The sequence below is a fragment of the Rattus norvegicus genome, chromosome 2, assembly GCF_021556685.1.
Source record: "Rattus norvegicus strain SHRSP/BbbUtx chromosome 2, alternate assembly SHRSP_T2T, whole genome shotgun sequence".
Classification (NCBI taxonomy): domain Eukaryota; kingdom Metazoa; phylum Chordata; class Mammalia; order Rodentia; family Muridae; genus Rattus; species Rattus norvegicus.
In genome coordinates this window covers 190,009,661-190,036,854 of record NC_141535.1, presented here as the reverse complement: position 1 = coordinate 190,036,854, position 27,194 = coordinate 190,009,661, and the positions used below count along the sequence as shown (strand labels likewise).

General features: G+C 45.7%; 1 long non-coding RNA gene and 1 other non-coding gene across 2 annotated transcripts; one reads left to right on the top strand and one right to left on the bottom strand.

The window, feature by feature from the left end:
* The first annotated feature begins 1,954 nt into the window (after positions 1-1,954).
* LOC148006732 (uncharacterized) lies at positions 1,955-9,982 on the top strand. Its single transcript, XR_015672356.1, has 2 exons — positions 1,955-2,212; positions 7,553-9,982. It is a non-coding gene; the product is annotated as an uncharacterized LOC148006732 (long non-coding RNA).
* Positions 9,983-22,901: 12,919 nt separating this feature from the next.
* Positions 22,902-24,674, bottom strand: LOC147996451 (uncharacterized). Its single transcript, XR_015672362.1, has 3 exons — positions 24,425-24,674; positions 23,954-24,020; positions 22,902-23,806 (listed from the first exon to the last, which is right to left on the bottom strand). It is a non-coding gene; the product is annotated as an uncharacterized LOC147996451 (transcript).
* Positions 24,675-27,194: the final 2,520 nt, after the last annotated feature.

Below are 27,194 nucleotides of genomic sequence, written 5' to 3'. Positions count from 1 at the left end.
AACAGAGGATGAGACAATTAGGCTGCCAGGACAGGAGGGCCAGATGGTGAGGAGCCCAAATAGGAGTCTAGGACCCGTTCTAAGGATGGTTAGAGCCAGTGAAGGCTTGAACAGGTGAAGCAGTCTGCTTTACAATTCCATGTGATCTCCTTATAAGATTACTATGGGTCCGGGGTTTAGAATTAACTTTAAGAGACTGGAGAGGTGGGAGAGGTGGGTCAGCAGTTAAGAGCATTTGCTGCTCCTGCAAGACACTGCAGGTTGGTTCCCAGCACCTATATCAGTCAGGTCACAACTTCAGTGATTCACACACACACACACACACACACACACACACACACACACACACACACACACACACAAATAAATAAAAGAAGAAAGTGTTTTAAAATAATTAACTTTTGCAGACCCAGGAAGGAAACAAAGAGAAATTATGGCATTTGGAAGAAACAAACTCTGAGGTTGACATCTCTAAGTTGGGGAAAGCAGTCCAGGGAAAGAGTAAGCGTGGGGAGCTAGACTTCCGGCCATCACTCTGACCCGTGTTATGAAGTACTCATGCAGAAGCTGGGTGCATGCATAGGCATCCCTGGTAAGGCTAGGGTAGGTGACTATGAACCAGCATTCCCCAGACTCGATGGCTGGGAAATGCCGAGAACCTCCCTTGCCAGATGAGCATAAGTGGAGTTCAGGTGTGCACCTGACCCGGGGAGCACGTTCGTCTTTCAAAGACCCAACATCTGGCTTTGTTCATTGTTCCCCTTTGTTTCCTACTTCATTGGTTTCTGTTCTTTCTCTTCATTATTTGCTTCCTTCTTTCTTTAGAGATTTTTATTCTTTCTCTAACTTACAGGTGTCCTCACTTAATAATTTTCGGCTTCTTTTCTATGACTGAATTTAAGACTCAGGATTTTGGGGGCTGGAGAGATGGCTCAGTGGTTAAGAGCACTGACTGCTCTTCCAGAGGTCCTGAGTTCAATTCCCAGCAACCACATGGTGGCTCACAACCATCTGTAATGGGATCTGGTGCCCTCTTCTGGCCTGCAGGTGGAATACTGTATGCTTTATACATAATAAATAAATAAATCTTTAAAAAAAAAAAAAAAAAAGACCGAGGATTTTGAATATCACATATGCTGTGGTCCATGGGTTCTGAGCAACAGTGATCTCATGACCATTTAGTTCTCGTATGTGTGCAGGTACAAGTATGCTGTTCTTTGTACCGTTAGTATTTTATAATAAACTGGTCACTGACCAGCCTCCTGTCTTATCTCAAGTATATAATTGCAGAGACGAGCTTACAGCAGACACATTTGAGTAACAAGTGGAAACGAAGCAAACAGCCAAAAACAAAACAAAACAAAACAAATGGAACATGTTGAAAGTGAATTTATCCAGAGCAGAGTAAACAAATGTAAGAATAAGGGGGATGAAAGCAAGGGTAAGAACCAAAATACCTAAGAAGGTGAATGTGGCTGATCGAAATCCCGAAGGCAGTGCAGAAGGGACTATAACACAAATTGAAGACAGAGATGAATCCCCAGATCCAGGAAGTATAATATATTTTAAAGGGGACAAACAAAAAGAAATCTGTGCCTAGATATAGTCTAATTAAATGTCAGCACATTGAGACAGCCAGGAATACAGGGCAACTGCTTACAGAAGAAGGCATTAGAATTAGCATTAGAAGGCAGCTTGTAGGGAGCGGTGCGACAGCTGTATGATAATGAGGTGAATCTGGCGCCCTCCTAACAACAGTACTGAGCATGCGTGGAGTTTTGCACCTGACGTCAGTCTGGCTGGGGCGGTACTATGCTAAATGGGAGTTCATGCCTCGCCAATCTCTGGAGGACAAGTAGCTGGGATGGCAGTGGGGTGACTCGTGCCCCACCAATCCCTGAAAGAAGATTAGCATACTGTTGTGTATATAAGCCGAGCGGCTTTGCCGCTCGGCGCGGTAACACTTAAAGCTGTAACACTTGGAGCTGTAACACTTGGAGCTGTAACACTTAGGGCTGGCTGCCGCCGCCTCCCTGTATCAACAAAGAAGGTCTCCTGCAGTAAAGGCTGTTGAGAAGAATCCAACCGTGTTGCGTCTTCCTTGCCGGACGAGGTGGGCGCGACAAAGTGGTGGCCCGTACGGGGACGAGGACATCCTCGTGGATCTCAGAACTCTTCAGCTTCAGGAGGAGCGACGTCGGAAAAGTTCCCGGTAAGGGACCATAAAGTTCTCTGGAGGTGAGCAGAGACGATGGAAGCCTTGGGTTAGAGGCTAAAAGGTCTGCGGTCTGCAGCGATGTTGTTTCAAGTTGATCCTTTGTGGGCAGGTTTTATAATTTTGTTTCTTTTCGTCTTTGTGTTGTGTGTTTGCTTTCTTTTGAATTGCCACCATCCCGGACGGGAGTGCACTTGCTTGGAGTAGCCAACAGGTGCCAGGCTACGGAGTTGGGTATAAACAAACAGGCCAGCTTGCTAAAAAACCGCTTGCAAATAAGTTCATTGAGTATGGGAAGCTCACATTCCAGCCCACTCCTGACAGCTCTCCAGGAGCTCCTTAATCGGCGTAAGCTCAAAGTTGAAAGGAAAATCCTGTCAAGTTTTCTTGATGAATGCGATCGTTGTGCTCCGTGGTTTATAGTGTCAGGATCTCTTACCTTGCGAGCATGGGACAAATTGGGAAGGGATCTAGATAAAGAAGCCACAGAGGGCAAGCTTAGACCCGGATCAAAGCCTCTTTGGCGAATAGTCCGTGCTTGTTTAGAGGATAAGCGATGTGAGGAAGTCGTTAGAACAGGTCAGAGAATCCTTGCAGAGCATCAAGAAAGTATGTCAGAGGGAGAAAAGGTCCCAAAGAAAGAAAGGAAAAGAAAAGGAGACAAAAGGAACAGAGAAAAGGCAGAGATAAAAAAAGGAGATAATCAGGACCAGGAAATAGATAAGATATATCCCTCCTTAAAAGCCTTGACTTTAGAAATGTCAGATGAGTCAGAGCTTAGTGAGGATGGTGAGGCTGACCTTGAGGAAGAGGCTGCTCAGTATGAGGGGGAGAGATGTGATCCGGACTGGCCACACGCTAACACCACGTGGCAAGGAGGCAGACAATTAGGCAAAAAGGTAGTTATACCAACCGTACCTCCGTACAACCCTCAACATAAAAGCATGGCGAGGCCTGCAAAAGGTACTTCCTTTTGCCCAGAGGTATGGAGAGAAATGGGATTAAGTTTCCCAGTATTTTTGGACGCCAATGGGCAACGATATCATGAACCCGTTGACTTTAAGACTATAAAGCAATTGGCAGAATCGGTTAGAACTTATGGGGTCAGTGCAGCTTTTGTTGTGGCTCAAGTTGAGGCTCTTGCTAGGTATTGCCTCACCCCTGGGGATTGGGGGAGTCTGGCTAAGGCCTGCCTCTCCTCAGGTCAATACTTGGATTGGAAATCTTATCTTTTTGAACATGCTAATGCTCAGGCCGCCATTAATCTGGCCTCAGGAGCAGACCCTCAGAGACATTGGGATGCTGACATGCTATTGGGTCTAGGGAGATTCGCTCTGGACCAGACCGGTTATCCAGAGCAAGTTTATAGCCAAATTAATGGAGTAGCCATCAAGGCATGGAAAGCACTGCCTAATAGGGGCGCGGTCTCCGGGAACCTCACCAAGGTTCTGCAAGGACCTACAGAGCCGTTTTCAGACTTTGTGGCCCGCATGGTAGAGGCTGCTACCAAGATCTTTGGAGACCCTGATACAGCCATGCCACTCATTAAACAGCTGGTATATGAGCAATGTACAAAAGAATGTAGGAATGCCATAACACCATACAAACATAAAGGTTTAGAGATTTGGATGAAAGTCTGCAGGGAACTGGGAGGACCATTGACTAATGCTGGTCTAGCGGCAGCTGTGGTACAATTAGGGAAAACCACTACCACGGATACCTGTTTCCAATGTGGCCGTAAAGGGCATTATCGAAAACAGTGCCCTGAAAGGAGTAAGGGGAAAATTAGCAATAGATCCAAGCAGCCTGGACTATGTCCACGATGTAAGAAGGGAAACCATTGGGCAAATGAGTGTCGATCTGTGAAAGACTTGGATGGCCGACCCCTAGTGACAGGATATGGTGGTACACAGCCAAAAAACGGACAACGGGGCCCACGTCCCCAGGGCCCTCAAATATATGGGGCTCTGCAGGGCGACAGACAAGGACAGGACAATCAGAGGCCTTGGCCTTTCCTTCGCCACCCGAAGGACCGAGGAGAGCCGTTAAAGGCTCCGCAGGACTGGACCTCCACTCCACCACCAGACTCGTACTGACCCCCCAAATGGGAGTGCAGCCTGTAGATACAGATTTTAGAGGACCCCTCCCTAAAGATACAGTTGGGCTTTTGTTGGGATGCTCCTCCTCTGCCCTGGACGGTTTGCAGATTGTGCCCGGAGTAATTGATCCTGATTATTTAGGTACAGTAAAAGTGCTGGTAGCCTCCCCCCAGGGTGTCACTGCCATTTCCCCTGGAGACAGAATCGCTCAAATGCTGCTTCTGCCCAGCTTACATAAGCGCTTTCCTGCTGAAAATAGGATTAGAAGGGATAGGGGCTTGGGATCTACAGGTTCCCGATTTGCCTTTATCTCATTGGAACTGAGTGATCGTCCAATGTTAACATTGACTGTGGAGGGACGTTCATTCCTTGGTCTATTGGATACTGGAGCAGATCGTAGTATTATCTCTGCTCATGACTGGCCACCCAGATGGCCTACACAAACATCGTCTCAGGCCCTACGTGGTTTAGGGTACGAAATGGCTCCTTTAATGAGCTCAAAAGAATTGACGTGGAGAGATACAGAAGGGAGATCAGGAAAGATCACTCCTTATGTTATAGACATTCCAGTAACGCTGTGGGGCAGAGATGTTTTGGTAGAGCTGGACATGAGACTGACAAATGATTACTCCCCACAAGTCCAGGATATGATGGCAAAAATGGGTTATGTGCCTAGAAAGGGTCTGGGAAAGAACTTACAAGGACGAGTTGACCCAGTACTGTCAGAACAAAAACATGACAGGACGGGTCTGGGTTTTTCCTAGGGGCCGTTGAGGGGGGAATACCCATTATATGGAAAACAGAGGAGCCTTTATGGGTTCCTCAATGGCCTCTATCCTCTGAAAAATTAATTGCTGCTGCCGAATTAGTATTCGAACAATTACAATTAGGACATATTCAACCATCCAGATCACCTTGGAATACGCCCATATTTGTTATTAAGAAAAAGTCAGGAAAATGGCGGTTATTACATGATCTAAGAGCTATTAATTCTCAAATGCAAATAATGGGTCCCCTACAGAAAGGTATACCATTACTCTCCAGCATTCCTGCTGAATGGCCTATTATTATTATTGATATTAAAGACTGCTTTTTTTCTATCCCTCTTGCTCCACAAGATAGTGTGCGATTTGCATTTACTTTGCCATCTATGAATAATGAGGAACCTGATAAGCGCTATCAGTGGGTGGTCTTACCTCAAGGTATTGCAAATAGTCCTACTATGTGTCAACTTTATGTAGGACAGGCCCTACGGCCTGTACGTGACCAATTCCCAAAATTAAGAATGATTCATTTCATGGATGATATCTTGCTTTCTGCTAAAGATCATGGCACCCTGGAAGTAGCTTATGCGAAAGTGGTTAAGGCGCTTGAAAGCAACCAATTGTGCATAGCACCTGAAAAGGTTCAAATGGGCCAAATGGGAGAATACTTAGGAACAAAAATCACTCCTCATAGTATTTCTCCTCAAAAAATTGAATTACGAAAAGACCATTTAAAAACATTAAATGACTTTCAAAAATTACTAGGAAGCATAAATTGGATTCGACCCTATATTAAAATGCCCAATGTAGATTTACAACCACTTTATGAGATCCTGAAAGGGGATTCTCAGCTTACTTCACCCCGTGTTTTAACCAAGGAAGCACGATTATCCTTGAGGAAAGTAGAAGAAAGACTAGAAAAGGCAATACTAAAAAGGTACAAGGAAGAGGAAGATCTGCTTTTGTGTATACTGAGAACTTTTCGTCAACCTACAGGAGTATTATGGCAACAAGGTCCACTTCTTTGGATTTATCCCCATATTTCTCCTAATAAAACCCTTGAATATTACCCTTCTGCTGTTGCACAGCTAGCTATATTAGGCGTTAAATCTTGCATTCAGCATTTTGGTATTTCACCAAAGAAAATTATTATACCATATACAACTGCTCAGGTAGAAACATTGTGTGCATTGATAGATGATTGGGCCATATTGCGCTGTAGTTTTGATGGAGAGTTTGACAATCATTATCCTAAGGATCCGCTGCTACAATTTTTTACTGAACATCCAGTGATCTTTCCAAAGGTCACTGCCTCAGAGCCTTTGTCTGGAGCGTTAGATATTTATACAGATGGCTCCAAAACAGGTGTAGGTGCCTATATGGTTGATTCTCAAGAACCAGTATTAATTCAATATAGTCCAGGTACCCCCCAAATTACAGAATGTAAAATTGTATTGGAAGTTTTCAAAAGATTTCATGATTCTTTTAATTTAATTTCTGACTCTGCTTATGTGGTTAATGCGGTGCGCTCACTTGAAATTGCAGGGCCAATTCGGTCGACTAGTACTGTATGTCAAATTCTTTTAGAATTACAAAATTTGATTTGGGCCAGAAAAAATAAATTTTTCATACAACACATTCGAGCCCATACTAATTTGCCTGGTCCCATGACCAGTAATAACGCCCTGGTGGATGCTAGTACTCGTAGAGAGTTTATTTTTCATGCTGCTCCGGTTGACCTTGCTAGAGAATTTCATCAAAAGTTTCATGTACCTGCCTTTACTCTTCAACAAAAATTTAAAATCTCTAGAGCTGCAGCTCGTGATGTGGTGTTAAGTTGCCAGAATTGTGTTCAATTTCACCACCCTCCTCATGTAGGGATTAACCCTCGTGGTCTGATCCCGCTAAAACTTTGGCAGATGGATGTCACACACATATCTCAATTTGGAAATTTAAAATATGCTCATGTTTCTGTTGATACATGTTCTGGTATTATACATGCTACTCTGATGACTGGTGAAAAGGCTCGTAATGCCATTAGCCATTGCTTAGAGGCATGGGCAGCCTGGGGAAAGCCTGATAGTCTCAAGACGGACAACGGGCCTGCCTACACTGCAAAGTCCTTTCAGGCATTTTGCCAGACAATGCAGGTCAAACATACTACAGGATTGCCATACAATCCCCAAGGTCAAGGAATTGTGGAAAGAGTACATCGTACCTTAAAAGAGCTGATAAAAAAACAAAAAGAGGGAATTGCCAGCAGCCGAACACCAAAAGAACAACTTTCTTTAGCTCTTTTTACTCTAAATTTCTTAGTTTTGGATGCGCATGGCCGCTCTGCTGCGGATCGCCATGCTGCTACTACACCTATAACTAATGCAGAAGTAAAGTGGAAGGATGTCTTAACTGATAAATGGTGTGGCCCAGATCCCGTGATCTCGAGATCTAGGGGAGCTGTTTGTGTTTTTCCGCAGAATCAAGAAAATCCAATTTGGGTACCTGAGCGCTTGACTCGAAAATTGCCTTCTGCTCTTCCTGAAGATGAGACTACGAACCCTACTATTGCTACTGGGAATGATAATACAGGTTAATTCGATCACCCTGTGGGCTATTGCCAGATCCTGGCCAGTACCCATGCCAGTCCATAGCAATTCTACTGTTTTACCAACCTTTTTCTCTACCTCCTGTTTGCGTGATGTTCCCTGTATAGTGCCAACTGGAGAAATGCCCCAACGGTATGCCGCCACTAACGTTTCTCTGTTGCATACCTTATGTTTTACCATTAAAGACTCTTCCCTGCCCTGTATTTGGTTACGTAGAGCCACATTAGCAAATTGGTTGAATCCTATAAGTGACAGCACAATGAACACCGGGATCATCCTGGCTGCCTTGAGTCAAATTGCCCAGGGAGTCTCTTCACCCAGCGAGGACATGTCAGTCGATAGTTCTGCTGATCTGAACATTACAACACTAATTGTGATGCATAATTGTAGTGTTCCATCACGCCCAGGGCAAGGTAACTATGCACAGAATAGCTCTACCCGTCGTAGAGTCTTACCCGCTTGCCCCCCGAATCAAGAGTTTCCACCTAATTTTACCCCATGTCAGAGTCCATTCCATAGAACAAAACAATTCCTACCGGGATTTGAATTTTCCCCTCCTCTTGGCCATGTACAGTATGACTGGGGGGAGAATAAGACTGGCAAGCATAATCTCTGGCCTTGGTTTCAATGGGTGCTGTCCAATGAGCAAGGGGCATATACATCCCTGACCCCTTTTGCTAGGTTGATGGGTGAGAACTTCACGCTGTATAATGTTTCGGCTACAAGAAAAAAGGATACCAGGTTGACCAATATTCAATATAATAACCTCTTGGAACATAATACTGCCACTAGTACTTCAGTATGTGTTAGATCACCCTTTTTCTTTCTGATAAGCTCTAATGTCAGCAATGGTGTTTTAAATTGTAATAGCTCTGATGTAGTCTGCTATTTAGCTGAATGCTGGGATGGCAACAATGACACCACAGTGATGGTCAAGATTCCCTCCTTTGTGCCAATCCCAGTAGAGGCAAACCCAGATAGTTTTCCTATTCTTAATTTGCTGAGAACCAAAAGAGATTTTGGAATTACGGCAGCCATAATTTCAGCCATCGTGCTGTCTGCTGCCGCAGCTACCACAGCTGCAATTGCTATGACCAATCAAATACAGACGGCTGAGACTGTCAATCAGATTGTAGAAAGAACTGCAATGGCGCTAGAGATACAAGAAGAATTTAATACTCATTTGGCATCTGGCCTTCTATTAGCCAATCAAAGGATAGATTTAGTTCAAGAACAAATTGAAGCACTGTATCATATGACACAGCTGTCTTGCGTTTCCTCCCTAAGAGGTTTATGCATTACTCCTTTGCAAGCCAACTTTTCTCAGCATTCTCAACAGAGCAAAGAAATCTCAAATTATCTGAAAGGAAACTGGTCCATGAAAGCAGAGCAACTATCCAGACAATTGCTGATGCAGATTGCTGTCCTCAACAGCACTAGGCTGGACCCCATCACAATTGAAGACTTTACCTCATGGATTACCAATGCTTTCTCCTTTTTTAAGGAGTGGGCGGGCATGTTTGCCTGGGGAGCTATTGTCCTCCTGGGATGCGGAGTATGTCTCTGGCTTATTGGCTGTTTAAAAAGAGAACATGCCAGACACAAAGCGGTTGTTTACCAGGCTATGACCGCCATTGACAATGGTGCTTCTCCCAATGTATGGCTGGCCTCTTTGAAAGATTAAGAGTTCGCCCTAGATCATTTTTGTCACAGTCATGTGGGGTCATTGTATCCAGGGACGGGCAACTTTCCTCGAGCTCGGACCAACCTAAGACACGGGGCCCGGTGGCGATAGGGTGACCCAACGACGGGTAAGGCCGAGTCATCGTCAGGAACGACCTAAGACAGGAGCAATGACAAGATTGACGTGACACCCAGATCTAGACCAGTCATTTTATTAAACAAAAAAGGGGGAGATGTAGGGAGCGGTGCGACAGCTGTATGATAATGAGGTGAATCTGGCGCCCTCCTAACAACAGTACTGAGCATGCGTGGAGTTTTGCACCTGACGTCAGTCTGGCTGGGGCGGTACTATGCTAAATGGGAGTTCATGCCTCGCCAATCTCTGGAGGACAAGTAGCTGGGATGGCAGTGGGGTGACTCGTGCCCCACCAATCCCTGAAAGAAGATTAGCATACTGTTGTGTATATAAGCCGAGCGGCTTTGCCGCTCGGCGCGGTAACACTTAAAGCTGTAACACTTGGAGCTGTAACACTTGGAGCTGTAACACTTAGGGCTGGCTGCCGCCGCCTCCCTGTATCAACAAAGAAGGTCTCCTGCAGTAAAGGCTGTTGAGAAGAATCCAACCGTGTTGCGTCTTCCTTGCCGGACGAGGTGGGCGCGACAGCAGCTGACTTCTCAACACAGCGATAGAGACACAGAAACAGTGGGGAAAGAGATGTTAACCTAGAATCGCATATTCAGCTGAGGAACTGTGAATTGTGAAGCCCTAAGGGTGGAATGTTTATAGAGAACAAAATTGAGAGACCTTACCACCAAGAGAAAGGTACTATCCTCAGTGAGGTAACCCAATCACAGAAAAACACACATGGTATGCACTCATTGATAAGTGGCTATTAGCCCAAATGCTTGAATTACCCTAGATGTCTAGAACAAATGAAACTCAAGACAGATGATCAAAATGTGAATGCTTCACTCCTTCTTTAAAAGGGGAACAAGAATACCCTTGGCAGGGAATAGAGAGGCAAAGATTAAAAAAGACACAGAAGGAACACCCATTCAGAGCCTGCCCCACATGTGGCCCATACATATACAGCCATCCAATTAGACAAGATGGATGAAGCAAAGAAGTGCAGGCCGACAGGAGCCGGATGTAGATCGTTCCTGAGAGACACAGCCAGAATACAGCAAATACAGAGGCGAATGCCAGCAGCAAACCACTGAACTGAGAATAGGTCCCCCGTTGAAGGAATCAGAGAAAGAACTGGAAGAGCTTGAAGGGGCTCGAGACCCCATATGTACAACAATGCCAAGCAACCAGAGCTTCCAGGGACTAAGCCACTACCTAAAGACTATACATGGACTGACCCTGGAGTCTGACTTCATAGGTAGCAATGAATATCCTAGTAAGAGCACCAGTGGAAGGGGAAGCCCTGGGTCCTGCTAAGACTGAACCCCCAGTGAACTAGATTGTTGGGGGGAGGGCGGCAATGGGGGAAGGATGGGGAGGGGAACACCTATGTAGAAGGGGAGGGGGAGGGATTAGGGGGATGTTTGCCCGGAAACCGGGAAAGGGAATAACACTCGAAATGTATATAAGAAATACTCAAGTTAATACAAAGAGAGAGAGAGAGAGAGAGAGAGAGAGAGAGAGAAAAGTACTAAAAGATTAATCTTGTCTGGGGTAATGGCACAAGCCTGTAAGCCCAAGACCTGCGGTGCTGAAGCAGGAGGGTTGTACATGTGGGACCATCATGGGCTACAAAGTGAGACATAATCTTAGAAAACAAAGCAAGGTCAGCGAGGTAGCTCAACGGGAAAGGCACCTGCCGAAAACACACAGAAGACACAGACACAGACACACACACAGACACACACACACAGACACACACACACAGACACACACACACAGACACACAGACACAGACACAGACACACACACACAGACACAGACACAGACATACACACACACAGACACAGACACACACACACAGACACAGACACAGACATAGACATACACACACACACAGACACAGACACACACACACAGACACAGACATACACACACACAGACACAGACACACACACAGACACAGACACACACACACACAGACACGGGCACACAGACACACACAAACACACACACACACACACACACACACACACACACACACACACACACACACACCAATAGCAGTGCTGGTGACATTTTCCTAAACAGGACAGAAGGACTTTGACCAAATAAATAGAAAGATTCTTATTAAATAAACAACAAGCCTAAGGGTGGGTTTCTGCTTAGTAGAAAAGCAGACCTTTTAAGGCCCTTTCTGTTCACCAGGAACCTCTTGTAATCCTCCCAGAACCTCACCTACCCTTTCTCTAAAAGTCAACTGCCTTGGAAAGAGTATCTATTTGCAGATCAGTCCAGACAACCTGTATTAGCTCAATGCTCCACCCTGCTGACTATCATGTAAAAGCTGCTTGATTTTTTACCGTTCCATCCTCTCTGCCCCCTCATATGGCCTTGGCAGTTTGATCCCCAATAAATCTTTCTACCCACAGAGTTGAATAGTTTCTCTGTGCTATGCTTATACCTGGGGCCCACATGGTGGACAGAGAATTTTCTGCTAGTTGTCCTTTGACCGCCACATGTATGCCATGGCACATGAATACAAACACCTCCCTCTCTCTCTCTCTCTCTCTCTCTCTCTCTTTCTATTTTACACACACACACACACACACACACACACACACACACACACACACAAAATGTTAAAAAAAAAGACAGAAAACAAAACAAGATAAAATCCAGGGAAGAAAACAGTGACAAGAGCCTGGTATGGTGCATGACGGAGAACAGGAAGCCAACACAGAGTAACCACACCAGCCGCTCAAGCATTCTTTTGCCAGATAAAAATTGCAGAACTAAAATATTCTAAAGTATACAATGAGTTCCGAGATGAGTATGGTGAAGCAATTCCAGAGGAGGAATGAAAAAAATCTGGATTAATTTTAAGACTGTCCATACACGTTGGTAAAGTTTGAATATAACCACTAAAATCATAAAAAAAAATAGCACAAAAATCTCCCAATTACACAGGAAAACGAAGCAAAGAAAATACTGGTATGTACATGACTGTATCGTGTGTGAGTCTGTGCGTGTGAGTGTAGGTGCCCCTGGAGGCCAGAAGAGCGGGTCGAATCGCTTGAGCTGATGTCACAGCCAGCTGGGAACTGAGCTCAGGTCTTCTACAAGAGCGGTCAACGCTCTTAACTGTTGAGCCGTCTCCTCTCAAGCCCTGCTACCCACTCCCAGTGAAGTAGAGGAAATCAATTCTTACAAAATGAAGAAAGACAGTAAATTTCAGGTCAAAGTAGAACGGTGATCCGCTATTCAGGCATAAGTAAATGCTGATGACATGGGGAATGTGTGAGCCCTGCAGTGGGAGGGTTCTAGGTGCTTACAGTAGCTGAAGTTGTCAGGAGGGTGGAGCCTCAGTGCTTGCCTAGCACTTGCAAGCTCCATCCCTAACACCAAACCCCAAATAAGAGCAATAATGATAATTGGGGATCTTCATCAGGGCGTGGGCTAGATATGCTAGAGGCAGAACAAGCCTGAGGCAGTGATAGGGACAGGCAAGGTGGTGAGAGGAGGCAACGCAGCCTCTGGCTTCCTAGATAAAGACAAGGGCTCTTTATGCCCTTAACGTTAAGATGACACCATGGCCTCAGGTCCTCAAGCAGGGGTGAACTGTACAAACCAAGGTCAAGGGCTTGGGAAGGGCGTGAATCTGATCTTCATTCACTTCCAAGTGACATAAGCAGTGTTCCAGCTGGTGAACTGTTGACAGAAGCAGTTGCCAAGATGTCACACTGAGTGCCTGTCTCTGGGATGGTCCTTTGAGACTGTGATCCCTTTACCAGGAGAGGAAGTGAGAAGAGAAAGAAGCGTCCTTGTCCTCCTCGTCCTCCTCCTCCTCCTCCTCCTCATCTTCCTCCTCCTCCTTGTCCTCGTCCTCGTCCTCGTCCTCCTCCTCCTCCTCCTCCTCCTCCTCCTCATCCTCATCCTCCTCCTCCCCCTCCTCCGTCTGAACTCCAGCAGCCTCCTGTTGGGGCAATGGCAGCAATCTCGCCCCCAGACTCCCTCCCCACCGCACTGGGTGAGAGCTGGCACTCTTGCCCAGTGGTAGATGGTATTCCTCTCATTTCATTTGATTGACAAGAAATAAGGACCAGAGAGCTGGTGTCTTGACCCAGGTCATGCCTCATGCACAGCAAAGCAGAGAGTGGAAGCCAGTGATGGGGCCAGTTAGTGCCAGTCCGCGGAGCAGAAAACAGCCAGCTCCAGCTATGTTTCCCACATCCTCACTCACATGTCTCCCCCATGCAAAGGTGCTTGTTTGTTTGGCTTTGGGTTTTTTTGTGCTTGCTGTTTACAATCAAATAAAAAAGCCAAGGCCAATTTACAAGCCTGCTTTTACATAACTAACGCTATGTTTTCAAGTTCCCATTGGATGTGATTCTGTTATGGCTAAAGAAACTCCTCTTATTCTAGGCACCTATCTTGGTACCCACTAGCCATTTGCCTCTGATTCTGGTCCCTGGGAGATAAATTCCCAAGAACCCTGACCCAGTGACCTTCACCCAAAAATGTATACCCATGACTGTTTACTTATCTACTTGTTATGATGTACTGCTCCTTTGGCTTCGGAACTTGCTTATACAGATGGATACTTAAAGGTGTTTTGGGGACACTTGGCGGAACAGATTAGTTTTTCTTGTGTAGATATTGATGGTCTTCCTGTGGTTTTTTTCCCCTTTAAAAAATCCTTCCCTCATCCCCCTTCTCAGGTTAATCTCAAATTTGGCTCAAAGACTGTTCATCCTGCTAACAGCTAATCAACAAATCTTTTAATTATAATTGGATTGAGTCTCTGGTCTTTTCCCAGAGATGACAAACTCCATAACAATGCCCAAGAAGACCAACATCTAAAAATTATATAGTTCCCATACCAGAAAAGTAAGACAAACAAAAGTAAAAGATATTAAAATTTCCCAGAGCTGAGAACAAATATGAATTCGCCCACTGAAAGAAGGCTGAGAGCAGGCTGCAGTTTGGTTTCTTGCACTTCAGACAGAGCTCCCACTCTAGTAGTGGGGGAGATGCTGCTGGTGGGAGGGTTGTCCTCAGTATAAAAGTGACCTCGGTTCTTTCTTGCCTCTTGTTTTCCTATACATGCTCTCTTGCAGCAAATAAGCCCTCACTAAATGCTAGTCTCTTGATCTTGCACTTCCCAGGCTCCAGAGTTGTGGGAAATACACCTATTTTTCCTTATAAATCACTGAGTTCTGTGTTTTTTTATGAGTTCTGCAATAGCAGAACAAGACAATGACAACTCGAGAAAGAAAAGCACCTGAAATGCCTCCAGAGCTTATGGGTGGTGGTGGTGGTGGTGGTGGTGGTGGTGGTGGTGGTGGTGGTGGTGGTGGTGGTGGTGTGGTGGTGGTGGTGGTGGTGGTGGAGTTTTCAAATAAAAAGAACCAGCAGTTATAATAGAGTTGGATTTCTCAAAACCAGTGCTGAACATGGGTACCATGGCTGTCAGCATGATGTGGAGAAATTACTTCTGAACTAAAAATTTATACTGAGTCAAATGACCCAGCAATTACATTAGCTATAAATAGACTAAATACTACAATTAAAAGGCAAAGGCTGCCTACAGTCTTTAAAAACAAATTACCTGTGTTCTGTTTATAAAAGAGTCTTTTAGAATAAAAGGGTCATAAAAGTTAAAGGTCGTATATATGATATGTGAAATAAAAACTGAGCAGAGGCTATGGCTGTGAGGAGTTGAGAGACTGAGGAGAGCTGAGAAGTGGGGAGAAGTGTGGAGGAATCGCAACAAAAGCAAATTTTGTTTGAAAATGCCATGACAATGCCTAATACTCTGCATGCTAATTTAAAACAATAAATAAAATGCTAAAATAAAAGAAATAAAAATAATAGGATTAGAATGAAGTATATCATGAAAACAGCAGAAGAAAACCAGTGTAACTACATCACTTAGAATTGTTAACTGATAATAATCTTTGTTACACAGCAAAGTAGATTTTGAAACTGTAAATAACCTGGAATTCACAGCTTGAACACTCTCAACTGTCCAAAATCTCCATTGAAAATTGATCACTCTTCATTGAAATTCTCTCAATAAGTTGACTGCTTACAGCTTTAACAACCAAGAATGCAAACCTATAAGGAATTACACTAAAGAACTCTTGTCATCTCTGCTATTTTGATATTTGGCCGGTGAGAGGGAAATATTTTGTTTACCTCATTTTTCCTAAAATTTTTCATGTGTTTTTTTATGTCTTTATGATGTCTGGACCGATAATGAATTATTGTGGGTAAGCCTATACATGGCTTTGAGGTTTTGCTTTGTTTTCAAAATATACTGACTGGAATAAATACTTTTTCATAAGTCATGGCAGACTTTTATAGAACAAAATGACTGGAAATACAGTCATGCATTGCTGGGCATAAGATTATTTAAGAGCATATGGTTTTCATTTTGTAACAGTTTTTGTTTTGTCTTGTTTTGGTTTTACCTATATCCCAGGCTAGCATGCCGAGAGCTTCCTGCTGATTCTCCTGTCTCCCCTGCAAATCTTGCCACAGGAGTACTGTGATCAAGTGTGTGCCACTGCTTCTGGGTTTTCTACATGTGTTCTAGGGATGGGACTCAGCTCATCAGGCCTGTAATGTCGGTACCATGACCCTGGCCTAGCTTTTCCTTTTTTTATTTATAAGAGAAGGTCTAGCGTGGTCTACAAGGCTAGTTCTTTTTTTAAAAATAGGTTTATTTATTATTTATTTAATGTGAGTACACTGTTGTTCTCAGATATACCAGAAGAGGACATCAGATCCCATTACAGATGGCTGTGATCCACCATGTGGGTGCTGGGAATTGGACTCAGGACCTCTGGAAGAGCAGTCAGTGCTCTTAACTGCTGAGCCATCTCTCCAGCCCCCTACAAGGCTAGTTCTTAGATAGCCAGGGCCCCACAGAGAAACCCTGTCTCAGAAAAGCAAAAGGAGCCAAAACAAAACAAACAAGACCAACAAAAACCTTTGTAGTCCAGGCTGACCTTGAACTTTGCATCTCCTGACTTTACAGTCCCAGGGATTACACAGGGTTACAGCCTGTGTCTGTTATAATCTATGCACCTCCCACTGTATACTCAGTCCATTGTTGACAAAAACATCGGAACATGACTGTAAATAAGAAAAATGCTAAGTATAAGTTTAAGACAGTTTTGTTCATTTTATAATTATCAGTAATGGAGCGATGGTATGACAGTTTGAATTAGAATCTATCTAATCTAGTCTATACCACACCTCCTCTATCATAGCTTCTGGTACCACTTTTGTATTTACATTTTGGCTTAGAAAGGATGTAAAACTCTTCTCTGACTAATCCTCTGTCTGTCTTAACCTGCCTTAATCTTAACTAATATCCTGATTTCCTATATTGCTGTTGGAATGTTTCAATATTTGCTTTTGTATGTAAAATTACCCATTAATCACTGCAGCATTAACATTTTTATATATTACAAATATTCAGTAGACTTCATAGTTACTGTCCTCATCAGGGTTTCTATTCCTGCACAAAACATCAGGACCAAGAAGCAAGCTGGGGAGGAAAGGGTTTATTCAGCTCACACTTCCACATTGCTGTTCATCACCAAAGGAAGTCAGGACTGGAACTCAAGCAGGTCAGGAAGCAGGAGCTGATGCAGAGGCCATGGAGGGATGTTACTTACTGGCTTGCTTCCCCTGGCGTGCTCAGCTTGCTCTCTTATAGAACCCAAGACTGTCAGCTCAGGGATGGCACCACCCACAATGGGCTGGACCTTCCCACCTTTGATCACTAATTGAGAAAATAACTTACAGCTGGATCTCATGGAGGCATTTCCTCAAGGGAGGCCCCTTTCTCCGCGATAACTCCAGCTTGTGGCAAGTTGACACACAAAACCAGCCAGCACACTTAGAAAGCACATAAGGAGATCATTACCCTAATGTAATTACAGGACTTTCATTCGAAGGTGAATGTTCTCACACTAGCAATAATTTGAGTGGCAGAGCTAAGTCCTATTGTTACAGGTTTGTGCTAACCAGATATGACAACATCACTCAAGGTTTATGTCATTGCTGACCGGCACAAACTATGCTTACATTGCATTTGGCTTCCTTTTCTTTTTAAGACTAATTTGTTTTATTTTATGTGTATGGATGTTTTGCCCACATGCATATACGTATACATATATGTATATGTATGTATGTATGTATGTATGTATGTATGTATGTATGTGTGTATGTATATACCATGTGCATGCCTGGTGGCTTCAGATCTCCTGGAACTGAACTTACAGTTGGTGGGAGACTGGCATGTGGTGCTGGGAATGGAACCCATGTTCTCTGCATGAACAGCCAGTACATTTTTATTTTTCTTTTCTTCTTTCTCTCTTCCTTTTTTTCAGGAGGGGGGCAGCCTCCAGCTCAACTTCTCCATGTTCAATGAAGATGTTGTCTTCAGCAACAGGACCTCCCCATCAGTTTGTGGAGAGCAGCCAATAGCATTGGCAAGAGCTTGGCTTGTTTGCGGGTTTCCATGGAGCCCCTTGATCAACAACTCGATTAGACGTGACCCGTGCCCAGCAGTGAGGGACCTACGTGGAGCTTTGTCTCCCCTGTTATGTGGTGACTTCATTTAGGTTTCTTTCACATACGTGTACACTTTAAGAAGATTCCTGGGTCTTGGGTTTCCATACAGCCCCTCAGATGGCCCTCAGTTCTTGCTGTTCCTTACCCTCCTCTTCCTTCCCCATCCTCGTGTAACCCTCCCATTCCAGCGCTCCCCCATGTATCCATAACTATCTAGACTATTTCCTCTTCCTGAGGAGATGCGTCCCTCCACTTAGTCCCTTACTCACTACTAACTTCTGTAGTTATATGGATTGTAGCTTGTTTATCAATAACTTCACAGCTAATGCCCACATATAAGCAAACACATGCCATATTTGTCTTTGGGGCTCTGGGTTACCTCACTCAGGATAATTTTTTTTTCTAGCTCCATCCATTTACCTGCAAATTTCATGATTTCTCGTTTTAACAGCAGAAAAATATTCCATTGCATAAACGCAAATTTTCTTTATCCACTCATCCACTGACAAATATCTAGGTTATTCCAATTTCTGGCTATTAAAATAGAGCAGCAGTGAACATGGTTGAGGGAGTGTCTCGGCAGCGGGATGTAGAGACTTTTGGATGACAATAACTGAAGTAGATTGATCCCCATCTCTCTGAGAAACCACCACACTGATTTCCAAAGTGGCTGTGTGAGCTTGCACTCCCACCAGCAGTGGAGGGGTGCTCCCTTCACCCCGCCTCCTCGCCAGCGTGAGCTGTCATTTGTTTGGTTCACCTTGGCTGTTCTGACAGGTGTAAGGCGAAAGCTCAGCGTACTTTTGATTTGCACTTCCCCGATGACTAAGGCTACTGAGAAGTTTTTAAAGGGCTTCTCGGCCATTTCAAGATCCTCTTTGGGAAACCCTGCTTTCATCATTACCCTATTTTTAAACCGCGTTATTTGTTTTCTGGGTGTCCAGTTTCCTTGGTTCTTTTCGTAGTTCAGATATTTGCCCTCGATCACATACGCAGTTGGTGATCTTTTTCTGTTCTGTACCCTCCACTTTGCCCAGATGATGGTGCCCTTTGTCCTACAGAAGGTGTCAGAGCCACGGTTACATTTTAAGTTTTAAGTACCGTGTCTAAGAGATCCATGAAACCAGACTGCCTCTAACCTGTAGGCCCCTTGCCCAAGGACAGGCACTTCCTGAACTGCTGGAGGCAGTGTTTGTGAGTGATAACAAGCCACAAGTTCTCACTCCCCTGAACCAGTTTGTTTGACCCAGCTACACCGGATGTGCTTGATCACCCACATTCAGGAGGTACATAGGCAGAAGATACATCAGGATGTATGCTCGCCCTGACTCAACCTACTGGAAAATCCAGTGGCATAATGGGTTTATAAGCTTCAGCAAAATGTGACTCGTCACCATTTTCTGGGAACCCAGGAATGGACTTGGCCAGTATTTCACTCAAGCTTGCTTCAAATTTTGGCTCAAAACCATGGCGATGGTCTTATTCTTACCCGGTGGGGTTAACAAAGCTTTCCCGTTCCATGAAATCCCGTTTGTTAATTGTTGTTCTTTTTATCTGTGCTATTGGTGTTCAGTTCAGAATGTCTTTTCCTGTGCCAATAAGTTTAAGACTATTTCCTAACTTTCTCTTCTATCGGATTTTATTTATCTGTGGTCGGCGCTCCTCACTGGTTGAGCTACCTCTCCAGGCTCAGCTTTCGGCCTCCTTAAGTCTTATGCTAAACACAAAGTCCAGGTTGAACTTTGGCTCAAACTACAAGTGATGCTCCATCTCTTAGGAAGTCTTCTACCAGAACAAATGTATAAGCCACCAAAAAAAGAGAATCGAGAATTCAAAAAAGATTAGACAAAGCAAGAGTGTCTGATGGTGCCAGTGTACCACTAGGACCCAGGGGTGGCTAGAGGTCACGGAACCCAGAAGTGACAGATTTCCCTATGAGTCTCAGGTAAAGCATGGACATTGGGGAGCACGGGTGACAGCTAGGGTCGCAATGGTGATGAGGACATGGGACATGGTATATGGCAAAGCACTAAGCTACTTCTGGCTATTCCTGTAGTCAGGTTGAGTGGCTCTTCACTGACTCCCGTTCTCAGTGGAGGAAGGAGCACCACAGTATGTGATCTGGTCTCGAGTGGGCAGCTCACAGAGGGAATGCAATGTGGAGGCCAAGGGACGAGCTTGTCAAAGGAGAAAGCAGACTATAGACAGAGCTGGGGATGTCAATCACTTCCCTCCAAGGCAGTGGTTCTTGACCTATGGATCGTGACTCTTTTGGGGGGGGGGGGACAACCGCTTCACAGGGGTCACCTAAGACCATTGGAAAATACCGATATTTACAATTCATAACAGTAGCAAAATTACAGTTATAAAGTAGCAATGAAAATAACCTTATGGTTGGGGAGGTTACCACAGCATGAGGGACTGTGTTAAAGGGTCGCAGCATTAGGAAGGTTGAGAACCATTGCTCTAAGGAAAGACCGAGACAAAGCATTTCCTTCAGCCTCACAGGCTTACTGCACAGAATGTAGGGTGTGCCTTAGCGGCAGCCAGAGATGGTGGCAGGTCACTTCTCCTCACAGCAGATTACTGTGGCTCCCTGCCTGTTCCCTGTTCTCACCCTCTCTGATCTGAATTTGCTTCTCCCAAGTAAAGCTTGTCATTTTTCACTCCAGACTCCCCTTTTAAGAGGAACTGAATTAAGATGAGCATGTCGTTAAACACTAAATAAGTGATTTTCTTTCTTCACTGCTGTGTCTTAACATCCCTTGTAGAGCTCATGTCGAATTTTAAGGGCTACGGAAGCAGCACTGAGCGATGGGATTTTAAGAGAGGATCATGTGATGGAGTGACGTAATCCCATAACATCCCACCGTTGGGATCGGATTATTGCTGATACCTTAGGGTGGCTTAGTTACACCAGGGGTACATCTGAAGAAGTTCAGTCCCCTCTAGAGGTTGTGCGTTTGCCTTTCTTGCTCTGTAATTGAAAGAAGCCCTCACCCTCCCATGTAGTCTGTTAAAGCTTCCCAGACTCTGGGACTATATGAAGAAGATGAGCAACTTACCTAGTCAATAGAATATCGTCACAGCAGCAGTCATTAAAAGCAGGCTAGCACACTAGCACATCGGTGTTTTACCCTGGAGAATAAATCACCACAAACTCTAGACTATAAAACAGCAGACTGTGGGCTGTAGGGTTCCTCATAATGACCTCACGGTTTCTCCACAGAAACCGTGGGTCTGCAGCCCAGGAGCAACTTGGCTGGTTGCTCCATCCAGGATCTTTCTGGACTGAATCCACATGTGGGACTTCGTCCAGTCCAGAACTTGGGGTCTTTTCTCAGCTCTGTGGTCATTGGCAGGATTCAGCTGTATTTGTGAGGCAGATTCTGTTTTCTTGTTGACTGTCAGCAGGAGGCTGCTCTTAGCTTCAGGAGGAGACTTGTTAGCTCCTCAACACACAGTCATCTCAAGGGACCTCCCCACAACCTGTGAGGAATCTCAGACAATGTGGAGTCATCCTACGGATGACCTCTATCTTGCAATATCTATTATCATTGGCTACAGATAATCCACAGGTCCTGCCCATGTGCAGGAGAGAGTTGGGCTGGCATAGAGCAGTAGGCCGAGACCTTAAGAATGTTTAGAATTCAGCCTGCAGTACTTATCCTATTTGCCCAGAGACCCAGAAATCCTCACACACACTTCTGAGGTATTTGCCCAAGAGAAACAAAAATATAGTCACAGAAGATGTGAATGCAAATAGCTTTGCTCCAAATGGTTCCAAACCAGAAACAGCCTGGACATCCATCCAACTGTGAGACAGCAGAGGACCCGTTCAGCCGTAGAAACAAACGAATCACTCTGCAGGTGAGGTTAACCGTGTGCTGAGCTGAGACTGGGGGCTTAACTACACCTTATTACAGGAATCCAGTCACAGAAAGCCGCAGAGGTAAACCAACTCTCGGTGGCAGAAATCAGATTAGCACTGGCTTAGGAGACAGAATTGAGCAGCAGGGCGCCAGTAAGCTTTCAGGAGTGGCTGAAATGTCTTGAGTCTGTACGCTCGTTAAAGACTGGTAAACTTGGCGTTCACTGTAGGCAAATTGTATCCCCAGTTAAAAGAGACTCAAAGACTACTTCAGAGTGGAATGTATTGTGCCTGGACTGACCTAAACCTGGAAACAAACTTCAGGATCTACTGATGAGAGTGGCTTCACCCCAAACTTTCTAGCTCCTAGGTCAAGTATGCAGCGATTGCAGGCAAGGATCTGCATATTTAATGAAGCAATTCAGAGACTCTGCTCTCCTCAAAAAATCCCCCACATAGGCTTGGTTGGTGTGCTCCATAAAGCTCATTCATTCATTCATTCATTCATTCATTCATTCTCACTAGAGCTCCTTGACAGTAGGGTCCACTGTCAAAGGCTGGGCAGACCTCAGAAAGACTGGCTCCGATCTCCAGCACAGTGATGGAGAGAGCTTGTCCCTCCTGTGCCTGGTCCCTTGTGAATCCAAGTACCATTGTCTGCAGCAGTTTCTGTGTTCAGCAGAGACCTCAGGGCTGGGGGCAGAGCTTAGAAGAGTTGCCTGTGTGTGTGAGGTTTGATCAGGAAATCAGGTACAGAAGTGTATACCTATAATCCTGGCACTTGGGAGATAGGGGAAGAAAGGTCAAAAGTTTGAGGTTGGAGCAGCGAGATAGCTTAGTGGGTGAAGGCATTCGCCTGATGCCCTCAGTCCGATCCTTTCCAGCATCTCCCGGGATGGATTGAGAGCTGACTTTCACAAGTATACCAAATTAATAAGTAAGTGTTTAAAAATGGAAGGTGAAGTTTATTCACGGCTACATGGCCATGTCCCTGGCCATCCGAGGATATATAAGATAAAATAGATTAAATAGATAAAAAGTGAAAAGCAAGCCCTCTCAAGCAAAGCCCTCCTGGGCACCAGAAAGACAAACATCCCAGCTCTCTCTTCTTGGCCTGGAATCATACAATGGTTTGAGTATGAATGGCCCCCATAGACTCATGTGTTTGAATGCTTGGCACTATTAGGAGGTGTGGCCTTGTTGGAGTGGGTGTGGCCTCGCTGGAGGAAGTGTGTCACTGTGGAGTGGGACTTGAGGTCTCCTGTGCTCAAGTTACACCCAGTGTGACACACAGTCTCTAGAACTCTTGGCTCCATCTCCAGCACCGTGTCTGCCTGCACACTGCCATGCTTCCTACCGTGATGAGAGTGGACTGCCTCTGAAACTGTCAGGCAGCGCCATTAAAAGGTTTTTTCCTTTATAACAGTTGCAGTGGTCATGGTGTCTTTTCACAGCAATAAAACCCTAAGACAAAGAGCAGCAGTGGCCTTCCCCCTATTGCTCACAACCAACTCCAAAGCTGGGGTGCAGACTGTCCCAAGACACAGTGCATCTGTGGCTGGCTGGTCTGGGACCAGCAGGTCTTGGGATGGCGCTCTCCTATGTCATGGAGGAACCGTGAAGTGTCCCAAGGTTCATATCCACCCTCTTCTTGGTTTAGCATGGGATTACTTCATGTGAAGCTTTTCAATCTCAGAAGTACAGCCTCCTTTGCAGAAATATAGAGCACACAGCAACGAGGGGACAGGGCTGTAGAACCCAGCTCTCAGTGGTCACCATGAGACTGGATGTGTCAGCGAACCCCAGGCTGCCACTGTGATCCTGTGCGTGCATCCTCACCTGAAGGTCCCTCCTGGCAAGAGATGCGAGGCTTGCATCTGCCCCAGGGGATGGCTCTTCCTTGCATCCTCAGATGCCCAGTACCCTACCGATGTTGGCAGCCAGGTCGGATTGAAAACCAAACAGAGGCAGAACAAAGGCACAGGAAAGCGATCCTTACCTGTGGGAGCTTCCCATGTACCAGTGGTGTGGACTCGTGGTTTCTGAGGCCCGAGCAGGCACAGCGCCTTGTGCAAGGAGGAGAGAATTGTGTAATATGAGGAAGCGCTAACCACAGAATGAAAAGGATGGATACTTAGAAAGCACATACTAAGGGTCAGCTTCCCTACTGGGTGCTTTCTGTAAAGCACTATATAAAAGCAAGCAAACAAACAAACATGCAAAAAGAGTCAGCCTGTCAGGGTAAGCCTTTTTCTCTTGTAAATGAGAAACCAGAATCTGAGGCTCAGAGAGGTTAAACAACTGGTCAAAGGTCACACTGAACTAATAGGGGATTATGGGACCATTTACTTTGAGAACTCTGTGCCTCTCCATCAATTCCCCAGCCTTCTTACTAGAGACTTGCTGCTGCTAGAAGTTAGAAAGCAGAGGTTGATACACAAGTCCCCAAGGGGAAAGCAAACAAGCTCACCTCCTTTCCGATCATGGTACGAGGCTGGCTGGAGGATACCTTACTGATGAGGCAGCACCTAAGACATCCCTGGAAATGTTCCCACTCTGACCATTCCCCTCCTCACCACCATCCGTGTCTCAGCACGATGCCCCGCTTGACCGTGGATGAAATGCTTGAGTATCCTTTCTTTTATTTCAACTTCCAATGCCCGCTGTTAGGCCCTGAGATTTAGGAGTGGGAGGCGACTCCCCCCAGGAATGGCATGGGAGGCTTGGAGCAAGCTCATGGCCCCTGCCAAGTATTTGTGGGTGTGTGTCCTCGCCCAGGTGAGGAGGAAGAGGCTAGGCCAAAAGGATTACTGGCCATTTGAACTCAGCCTCAGAACAGCAAATATTGACTCAAGAAGTTGTCCAAAGGAGCTGACATTTTTACAGTCAACAAATAAAGTTGAGCCCCCAGCCAGGACCCTTTCTCTGCTGGGCTCCATCACTGTCCTTTGCGGGTGGGAAAAGTCCACAGGGACCTGGACAATGTCATCGTTTCCCCTTGGAGGGAACAGGGGAGCCCCAGGTTGCAAGGGGGGGCGCTCTGGAGACTGCCAGCAGGTGTGAGTCCCTTGGAGCAAAGCAGAACTTGGCATCCGAACCCTCAAAGATAACAGACACACCTCCATCCCACATAGCTTGGCAGCCTCCACCTCTGGTGGCTCTTAGGTCCCCCATTCATGGGTGAGTGGGCCTGAGGTCCCTACCAAGAGAGATGGCAATACTAGATAAACAGTCAGAGGTCAGGGAGGCGTGCCCAACATTTCTGTTCCAAGGCAAAGGAAGGGGAGGAAACTCACTGGCTAAGTTCCTACGCTGGAAGCCAGAGAGCATCTCTGCCAGAGAGCAGTCCCTGCTCTGGAGCTTACAGTGGGATCTCGAGCCTGGCACAGCACTCCTGCCTCCACACTAGGCCCCAGCAGCGGCCTTGCCTGGCCTCCTTAGGTATACATGAAACACTACCCATTGCCCATCGCCTGACTCCTCGCCAGGTCCTAATCTCTTGCCCGTCTCTCTGAAGTCTGAGCAGGCAGAAATCACTGCTTTTCTCTCCCCGGACCCAGACATAGGCTTGCCCCTATCATGGGACACTTGCTCCATGTGGGTTATTCCTTGACTTCTTACCCATCAGAGCTTCTATGTCAAAGCTGCACCCAGAACTTCTCCAACTGTTTAGATTGCTTCAAAGCCTAGAACAATGCTGGGGACTGGGCAGGCAGGCAGGCACTTGGAGCCAATGAAATTGAATCAAGGATGTGTCACTCCAAAGCCAGTCTTACAGATTTGCCTTAACCTGCTCGAGCTCCATTCAGGTGCCTTGGCAGGAAGGGATGTGTGCTTAGGGTCTGGCCTTTGTTCTTCCTCTATATGCTCTATGTATGCCCTCTGCCTGGGTACAAGTCTGTTTGGAGTTTGGGGTTTGGATGGGGGACAGATAGAAGTGGAGTGATGGGGTCCCTGCAGCCCCTTGTCCTGTCTGGGGCTTATGCTCCAAAGACTACTTATTACGGTGAATAAAAATAGATTCTGGGGCCAGTACCAGCTTCCTGAGGCCCCCACTCTCTGGCTCACTCTGTACGAGTGCCCGCTACCCACAGCTCTCAGCCTCTGGCCAAATAGAGCTGGGGACCTTCTCTTCCTCCTTCTTATCTTTCAGCTCTGAGTGGCCTTGGGCAAGGTTCCTCTCTCTGAGGTTTCCTCTTCCTTACTATAAAGGAAAGGCTTAGGCAGGCTCACTGCTGAACGCCTTCAGCGCTGACATTTGACGGCTGTGGCTATGGGCTTATTGTTTCTGAGTTTCGAGTTCCTCATGCATAAGACAGAGGTAGAGACAGTTCTGACCTCAGAAGGTTGTTGTGAAATCATCCAGGGTCATGCCTGACATATAAGGAATAATACGTGATTGCTATAATTCAAATAATACAAGGTCCTCTTGTTAGTTACTTAGAAAGAACTCGATGCACCCATTCATACTCTGGCCTAAGATAGGGTCAGCACAAGATATTTAGCACAATAACTATTATATCATCTCTTCATTAAACAGGCATTGCTAATCAATCAGGACATTGTGTACAGGCAGCCAGAGTGCATCCATCCTCAAGTCTCTCTCATGTCAGCCCAATCTAGCAGCCCCCATCAGTTAATCCAAGATGGTGTTCTCCCCTCCAGAAAGCATTTCTTGGCCAAACTCAGCAGCAGCAGCAGCAGCAGCAGCAGCAGCAGCAGCAGCAGCCTACATCGACCTCTTGTGGGATTCTTGCTGTGTTCCTTTTATTTTTTGGTGCCCATTTAGATTCTGAATCCCATGAGACATGGGCCACAATCAGTCTCTCTCCCATGTAGTTCAGTGCCTAGACACTTCTTGTGTTTAAAATGTAGACAGTAGGCCCTCTGACTGGCGGACAAGTGGTGGGTTATGGAATGTCTTTACTGCCTCTGGAAGTCTCTGCAGGAACTGAACCATTATCCCCCTGCAGGAGCCTGGGAATCCTCAAGTAAGCTGATCTGTAGGGAGGGAACAAGACTGACCAACATGGGGACCTTTAAGACTGATCAGAGAGGGAGTCGTCTCCCAAGACCCAGGTGTCAGCATCCCCTGGGACTCCAGGGCCCAGGGCAGCTTTCAACTTAGCAACTAATGGATACAGAGAGCTCAGGTTCTTGCTCTCTGCTCTCACACACAGGTGTTCGTCATCACCTAGGAGACAGAGTGGAAAATGTGGGTGGAGGGGCATGGGGGAGGA